The sequence below is a fragment of the Neoarius graeffei genome, chromosome 3, assembly GCF_027579695.1.
Source record: "Neoarius graeffei isolate fNeoGra1 chromosome 3, fNeoGra1.pri, whole genome shotgun sequence".
Lineage (NCBI taxonomy): Eukaryota > Metazoa > Chordata > Actinopteri > Siluriformes > Ariidae > Neoarius > Neoarius graeffei.
The window spans coordinates 29,944,762-29,953,442 of NC_083571.1; the positions used below are offsets into that span (position 1 = coordinate 29,944,762).

Here is an 8,681-nt window from a genome sequence, read left to right on the forward strand (position 1 = left end):
ACAGGAGCAAGATGGATAGCGCAGTGATCAGAGGAACCGAGAGGGGGCTGAGGGGAGACCTTGTAAGCCTCCTTTATTGAGCCATAGCACAGATCCAAAGTCTTATTTTTCCTAGTTGGGCATGTGACGTATTGATAAAGGTTGAGACTTTTACTCAATTTACAGTTATTAAAATCTCCCATGAGGAGACACGGGGCATCCGGAGAAAGAGACTGAAGTCTTTGAATCACCTTGTGAATAGTATTAGCAGCAGTTTGTGTGTTTGCTTTGGGGTGTATGTATACCACAGTCACAAATATCTGGGGGAATTCTCTTGGGAGATAGAACGGGCGAACAGAGACAGACAACAATTTGATGTCCACTGTGCATGTTGACTCCCTGACGGTGATGTTGTTACACCATCGCTGGTTTATATATATGCACACGCCGCCACCCTGAGATTTCCCAGTAGATGTAACGTCCCTGTCCAACCTGACAGGCGCCCCAAAGCCGCTGACTGATAAGTCCGCATTGGTATCTCTAGATGACAACCACGTCTCGCTGAAGGCCATAATACAGGCATTCCTATATTCGTAAAAATAGTTTGCGTTCGCTTGCAGCTCATCGATCTTGCTTCTGAGTGACTGAACGTTTGCAAGTATTATGGATGGGAGCGGAATACGCCGCATTTTTTGGCGTTTTAACCTGAGTCGGACACCACCTCTCCTTCCTCGTTTCCTCTCCTTGCAAAAGTTTTTAGAAGCATTCCCAAAAGACCTGTGCCTAGAGATCTCGGCCAGGATGTCCAGAGTTACAAGCGGGTCCCAATGTAAATCCCCCCTACTCGGATTGTCCCATTGTAGTAAGAATTCCCGGGAGTATATCCTCACCAGCTCGTGTAGCTGCTTTTGTGCACCCTGGACGTAGTAAATCCATAAAGTCCATAGAATGGCAGCATAAAGTATCTCCATACTGACGGCTTGGATGAACAATCACATAAAGTCCATTTCCCATAGAAGACTGGTAAAATCGAAATACTCTGAAACTTTCAGTACATCTAAAACACAACAAACGCGGAAGGACAAACACACCTGCTGCCGGTCGCTACAAGAGCAGCGCCCCCTACCAGTGTATCCTTAATAAACAGTGCCAGTGTATCCTTAATAAAAACCACACTAAGCACATGCACTTGTGTCCTGCCAATTATTTTATGTCAGACAACTGCTTAAATCTTCAGCTTTGCCAGAGTCAGAGAAATTGTTTTGGCTTTAACTGTTGGGTTGCAATTTGTCATTTTATATCATTCAGTAGTGGGCTATACATTGGTCTGTAAAGTGGTAATAGTATCTGGGACATAAACAAACTTTGCATGAACTGCAAATTATGATATAAATGCATTGATAGGAAAAATGTACAGTGTGCTGGTTGCGTCTCTGACTAATGCCCCATGTCCATCACACAATAATGACTTCTCTATTATACAGACTTCCCCATTTCAAAGCACTTCATCATATAAAGTGTGTAATTGTTGCCTACGCAATCAATGTGTCACTTATTCGCACAGAGAAGATCAGAAACGCTATAATTCACCGTTTTAATGAGTTTATTTTTTCTGAGATGTCTCAGGTTGTTGAATATGTAAAGTACACCGAGGAGAGGGGAGAGCACATCGAGAGAGTGGTGGAAATCTACGAGAGTGCAGACACTGTTAGAGGTCATGATCCTAAAACAGAGATGGAGGACACTGACCTTAAGGCTCAAAACCCACACTGTTAAATATTTTCCTGTAAAATAACAGTAAAGAACTGGCAGCAGGGTTGCCATTATGTTACTGTAAAATGAAATTTTTTTTTACTGTCACTAAAATTTACGGTTTTGTACTGTTAATGAAAAATACAGTATGGGACTGTTTTTTAAAATTACTTTCCTGTATAAAAACAGTAAACAACTGCAGCAGATTTGCCAATACGTTACTGTAAATTTCACATATTTTTACTGTCACTAAAATGTACAGTTTTGTACTGTTATTGAAAAATAGTGTTCACTGTTTTTTTTATTTCTTTTGCAATACTTTACAGTCAACTAATTTATTTAAAAATACATTATCAGTCTTCACAAAATCTACAAACTACAACAAAATATGCTTTGTGAATTTAGAACAGATCAGCATGTAATTGCAATGTGAAAAAACCCCCCACAGCTTCTTAATGCACTTTGACTTTTATTTTAACATGAATTTAGAATCTTCACATTCAGACTGTGCCTTCTTATATATATATATATATATATATATATATATATATATATATATATATATATATATATATATATAAAAACTTTGACTTTTTGCTGAAAATAGTGCAATAAAAGAACGAGGCATTCATTCAGACTTGGAAATATTGACTTGAAACTGACCACAACAACGTTCAGATAATGAAACCTCTAAGGGACTGTTCCACAAAGCAGATTAGAAAGTTAGCCAGATAAGTGTGCACATTTTGCATTGTCATGATAGTGTGTTTAAAAAACAACAAAAAATAAAAAAAAACCCTGAATAAATTCTGCAGCTATGATTCACAATTCAGGTTCAAAATAAGACAAAGACAATTTACAGAAATTATAGCACCCGGCAAACTTGCTTTCTTTGTGGAATACTGACAGTTACAGACAGTTGAGCAATAGATAAATCATAAAGTTACAAACTTTGTGTGTGCCCTTAGTATCCTCTTGTAATCTGCTATATATTGTAATATGGTCAATGAACATAAAAATCCAAACAAAAGTATCACAAGCCCTGAAAAAATATCCAAAGTCCTGACCTAACCCCTCAGACAGTCAAAACATGCCAGCATGAAACATTCAAACAGTGGTATGTGTATGTTCAGAAACAGGATACAAATAACTTAGCGAGAATAACAGGGATTCCGACTTTCTACCCTGTAAGGGAGAGAGAAAGAGGGTGAGATTGAGAGGGAGAAAGAATTAAAGCAATGAGACAAGCTGGTGTCTTTATGTGTGTGTAATGGGACTGAATAATCTCACCATTTTAAATGAAGTCCCACTGAAAGTCCATGAGTCTTCTCAGCAGAGTGGATACATGTGGGTTGACTGTTGTCATCTTTTTGCTGGTGGCTTTGCCAGTTTTTTTTTACAAGACTTTGCCCCGTTCAGCCTTGGTGCCTCGCTCAGGGTTTATACCAATGAAGCGCCTGAAAAATAATAGTGTCTCTTCAGACAGTGTAAAAATCAAGTTGTGTAACTCACTTACATTAACAACACAACAAAAAGCAGCAAATGTTTTGTTCACAATAACATGCCATTGAAAAGATAAGAAACGCATGTTTTAGTGAAAATACTAAAAATACCTTTGGATGAACTCAAGAGTGCATGAGGCCTCTTCTTGGTATTTGAGATTGAAGATGTAGAAGGTGGAAAATAAGGCAGCAAGCCCAGTCAAGAAGGTGGGTTGGATTCCCTCACATATGACATGGCCCGGGCGGCACGGTGGTGTAGTGGTTAGCGCTGTCGCCTCACAGCAAGAAGGTCCTGGGTTCGAGCCCCGGGGCCGGCAAGGGCCTTTCTGTGTGGAGTTTGCATGTTCTCCCCGTGTCCACGTGGGTTTCCTCCGGGTGCTCCGGTTTCCCCCACAGTCCAAAGACATGCAGGTTAGGTTAACTGGTGACTCTAAATTGACCGTAGGTGTGAATGGTTGTCTGTGTCTATGTGTCAGCCCTGTGATGACCTGGCGACTTGTCCAGGGTGTACCCCGCCTTTCGCCCGTAGTCAGCTGGGATAGGCTCCAGCTTGCCTGCGACCCTGTAGAAGGATAAAGCGGCTAGAGATAATGAGATGAGATGAGATGACATGGCCCTCAAGGCTGACCATCCAACATTGAATACAGCTTCCTGCTGTTTCACCTGAAACTTGACAAAGAATTGTCCTGTCAAATTTTTATGGATTTTCAGTCCATGTTTGAAATGATTTGTGCTGAGTTGCGAAAATGAATTTTACCATGTATAGTACTGGATAAAAAAAAAATCCTTTTAATCTCTATGAACATTCTATTCATAGTGGATTAGTTACAGTTACTGCCTCTGATTTAAACTGCCCCCAATATCAACCAACAGTAGCACAGTTTTTATTGTTACTAAATAGTAACTGTGATATAAATGTGTGCATTTTGTTTGTCTTTTGGCAAAAGGATAAACTGCTTTGATTTTTATGGCCCTACAACCATGTTACAGTCAGAGGTGCTTTTGATAAAAGAATGGGTATCTCCAATTGCGCTAATTTCTCTAAATATGTCTCTAAATGTAACGTTTTTAGCAAATGTGAAGATATATTGATTATTCCTCCAACCAAGAGAAAGTGTAAACATTTGAAAACCAACAATGCATTCATATAACAAAAGAAATCAGAGAATGCTTTCCTATTCAGCGATGTAAACATACCAAGCAGTATTAGATGAGGAGTTGCAGGAATGGAGATTATCCTCTCAATGTCAGCTGTAGTGGCAGATTCCTAGGACAAAGAAAGCAAAATATAAAGTATTATATATATACAGTGCAATGCAATAATGAGTACACCCCCCCTGAAAAACAACATTTTTCACAGTATTAAAATGAACACAAACAATATGTCCCAAACAGTTCCTTGATGATGTTTATTGCACTATGTTCTTACATTATAACTCAAGCAGAAAGGTGAAAAGATGCCTTAAATTACATATTTTTCTGTTTCCGTGAAAGTGGGGTGGAGCAAAAGTGAGTACACCCCACAACAAACTCAATTACATCCAGTACATTTAGTACCTTGTATGGCCTCCATTATTTGCAATGACAGCCCCAAGTCTCCTTGGCATGGAGTGCACAAGTTGACAACATTTGGCTACATCAATCTTTTTCCATTCTTCAAGGATGACATCTTTCAGAGCCTGGATGTTGGATGGAGAGTGATGCTCAACCTGCCTCTTCAGTATTCCCCAAAGATGCTCTATAGGGTTCAGATCAGGTGACATACTTGGCCATGGAATCACTCACCCTGTTCCTCTTCAGAAAGTCAGCAGTGGCCTTAGATGTGCATTTTGGGTCATTGTCATGTTGAAAAATGGCACGACGACCAACGGCCTGAAGTGATGGAAGCATCTTAGCTTTCAGTATAGAGCAGTACATTTGAGAATTCATGATGCCATCAATGAAATGCAGTTCTCCAACACCCGCAGCACTCATGCAACCCCACATAAGAACACTACCCCCTCCATGTTTCACTGTGGGCACCATGCATTTTTCTTTGTACTCCTCACCCTTGCGACGCTAGACTGTTTTGAAGCCATCAGTTCCAAAAAGATTGATTTTGGTCTCATCACTCCAGAGTATAGAGTCCCAGTAGCCTTCATCCTTTTCAGCATGTGCCCTGGCGAACTCTAGATGGGCTTTTTTGTGACTGGGCTTTAGGAGAGGCTTCCTTCGGGGACGACACCCATGCATGCCATTCCGCTGCACTGTACGGCATATTGTGTCACGTGACACATTCACTCCAATTTCAGTCTCTACTTCCTTAGATACCTGTTGTGCACTTGCATGCCGATTTTCCTCAACTTTTCTCATTACAAGCCGCTCCTGCCTGGGTGTTAATTTTCTTGGCCGGCCTGTACGTCTCTGTACTTTGGCTGCAGTTCCATCTGTCTTGAATTTTTGGATCACTTTTGCAACCGTGTTCTTACTGATAAGTAAGGCTTTACTGATCTTCTTGTAGCCCTCACCTCTCTTGTGTAAAGCAATAATCCGCTTTCTCAGATCCAGAGACATTTCCTGGCCATGAGGTGCCATTGCTGACAGCAGGAAATGGGAAAGGGTGGTTTGCTTTAGGTAACAGCCTTTTGTAGCCAACTGCCTAATTAACACCTGTGTAATGACTAATTTAGGGTGACCATATTTTGATTTGGGAAAACCAGGACACCTTAGTGTGTGTGTGTGGGGGGGGGGTAGTGTTAGTAACAATATCAAACTACAAACTTACCTCACTCTGTTGAGGTGTCCCATTCTGTGGTGTTAGTACTGACTGGAGTAATCACTTTGATTGGAAGAAGAAGGGTGGTGTGCAGACCAAATTAATTGAGGTGAAAGATACACCAAATGAAACAGCAACCACCATCGCAAACTACCTAATGGAAACATGGGTAAAAAAAACTATTTGTCTTCCAAATGCAGAACAAAACACTCATTGGTGTGGGTTGCCCAGTACACATACTGAACAATTGTGTCCATCACGGGGCAGACACACTTGATGTGGACCTTGAAAATATCATTTTTAAAATATACCAGTACTTCCACATTTACACCGTGCGTACTGAGTCCCTCAATGAGTACTGTGATTTTGTTGACACTGAGTACAGGAGGATGCTTTCACACAGCAAGACAAGGTGGCTCTCTCTGTTCCCAGGCATAGAGAGGATGCTACAGATGTTCCCTGCTTTAAAAGCATTCTTTATGTCTCAGCAAAAGCCACCCATGGTGATCAAGGCGTTTTTTGAAAACCCATTTAGTGAGATATACTTATGGCACATGCACTCACTTAACAAACATACAAATAAAATGATATTTAAAGTTGGTTTATTAAAAATGCTTTTCATAAAAGTCAACAACAATAACTCCAATAACAAATGATATTTAAAATGTATTTATTCAAAAATGCTTTACAATTTCTGTAATGAATGAATGACACAATGAAATAAATAATGTCTCATCTAAACCACACTCACTCATATTAACAATAAAAGTTAACAATAACTCTCAACTCCCAATAACAAACATACTGATACTCAGTTAGCCTCAATTTCAGTAATGAAAGAAATAATGTCTGATCTGTAGGCTATTGGAAAAGATAAATTAACAAATTAGCTAATTAACAAAAATACCTCTTGTATATTTACTTTAAAAATAACTCAAAAATGTAAAAAAAAACTAACAAAAAATATCAATAGTCTATCTTTAGTTTCCTGCTTAATCCTCATCTTCCTCTTCGTCTGGTTTTTCCTCCTCTTCGTCTGGTTTTTCTTCCTCATCCTCCTTGTTTGCCCATTGATATTTTGCTGTAGAGCTGATCTTTCTCAGCAGTTTTTTGTTGCTCAACAAATAAGCATGAAAGTCTTTGCAAGACATATCTTTGAAATTGTATTGCACAAATAGAATCCCTTTCAATGATTCAACAGAGAGCTGGTTCCTCTCCTTTGTCCACTGGCTCTGCATCAGTGAAAAAACTCTCTCCACATTTGCATTGTGAGAAGGAAGTGCAAAGACAAACTGTGCAATCTTCAGCAGTTCTGAGTAGCATGCAATGTTTTTGGCCTTCTCAAAGTATTTGGTCCACTTCTGGTGCACCTGCAGGCCCATGAACTCATCGTCACTGCAGCTTTCAATGAATTTCTTCAGATTGGCAACCTGGTCAAAACATTTAACGTCATCAATTGGCACCCCCTTCTCTCCAAGGTACTTGATGCAGGCCTCCACATCATTCCACTTTGGTGGCTCACTCATGTCCATCCACATGAATGGTGAGAACTCTTCCATGGGAGTCATCCACTTCTCCAGATACTCTAAACATGAACTGTACATGCCGAGCGCATCAGCCATGAACTTGTCACAGCCCCCTTCAAGTCCATCTCTGCGATTTTCGGCCAGCAATCCCTTAACTTTGAGGGCCATGAAATTGTTGTTCTTCCGTTCAAGAAGAATAATGTGGATGCTGCTCAATATTTTCTTAACCTCCATGATGGAGTTATTCTCCCTTTCCATTTCTTGAATGTGATTGTGGAAGACGGACATGAGTGAGTGCATGTGCCACAAGTATATCTCACTAAATGGGTTTTCAAAAACACGCCTTGATCACCATGGGTGGCTTTTGCTGAGACATAAAGAATGCTTTTAAAGCAGGGAACATCTGTAGCATCCTCTCTATGCCTGGGAACAGAGAGAGCCACCTTGTCTTGCTGTGTGAAAGCATCCTCCTGTACTCAGTGTCAACAAAATCACAGTACTCATTGAGGGACTCAGTACGCACGGTGTAAATGTGGAAGTACTGGTATATTTTAAAAATGATATTTTCAAGGTCCACATCAAGTGTGTCTGCCCCGTGATGGACACAATTGTTCAGTATATGCGCTGGGCAACCCACGCCAATCAGTGTTTTGTTTTGCAGCAATCTTTTCAAATTCGCAAATACATTGTTTCCCCCTTCGTCACGCCGGGTTCCACCAAAATTAGTGTTACAATTGTCCCCAGTAAATGCGATGCATTTGGAAGACAAATTGTTCTTTGCAAATGTTTCCATTAGGTAGTTTGCGATGGTGGTTGCTGTCTCATTTGGTGTATCTTTCACTTCAATTAATTTGGTCTGCACACCACCCTCCTTCCAATCAAAGTATTGGATAATTATGGGGAAGATTTTTACTGCACCGTGATTACTCCCGTCAGTACTAACACCACAGAATGGGATATCTTTGAGCGCTTCATGCGCCAATTCGACAGAGTGAGGTGCCAGAACACCGTTAACAATTGCCTCCGTCTTAGTACGGGCACAACTGAACTTTTTGGCCGTGTCAGAATCGGGGAGGGTCTTTTTCAACAATGAACTTGTGCAGTCCATAGACCAATAACTGTTATGATGTTTCACTGTGTGAAATGACCAGGCACCCTCCGCTGCAT

General features: G+C 40.4%; 1 long non-coding RNA gene across 1 annotated transcript in view; it reads right to left on the reverse strand.

Moving 5' to 3' along the window:
• Positions 1-2,336: 2,336 nt before the first annotated feature.
• Positions 2,337-8,681, reverse strand: part of LOC132883264 (uncharacterized) — a 7,545-nt gene continuing 1,200 nt past the window's right edge. Inside the window, exons 2-5 of the long non-coding RNA XR_009654295.1 lie at positions 4,431-4,500; positions 3,345-3,902; positions 3,022-3,188; positions 2,337-2,916 (exon numbers count right to left, since the gene is read on the reverse strand). This is a non-coding gene — a long non-coding RNA (uncharacterized LOC132883264). The remainder of the gene's footprint in view (positions 2,917-3,021; positions 3,189-3,344; positions 3,903-4,430; positions 4,501-8,681) is intronic.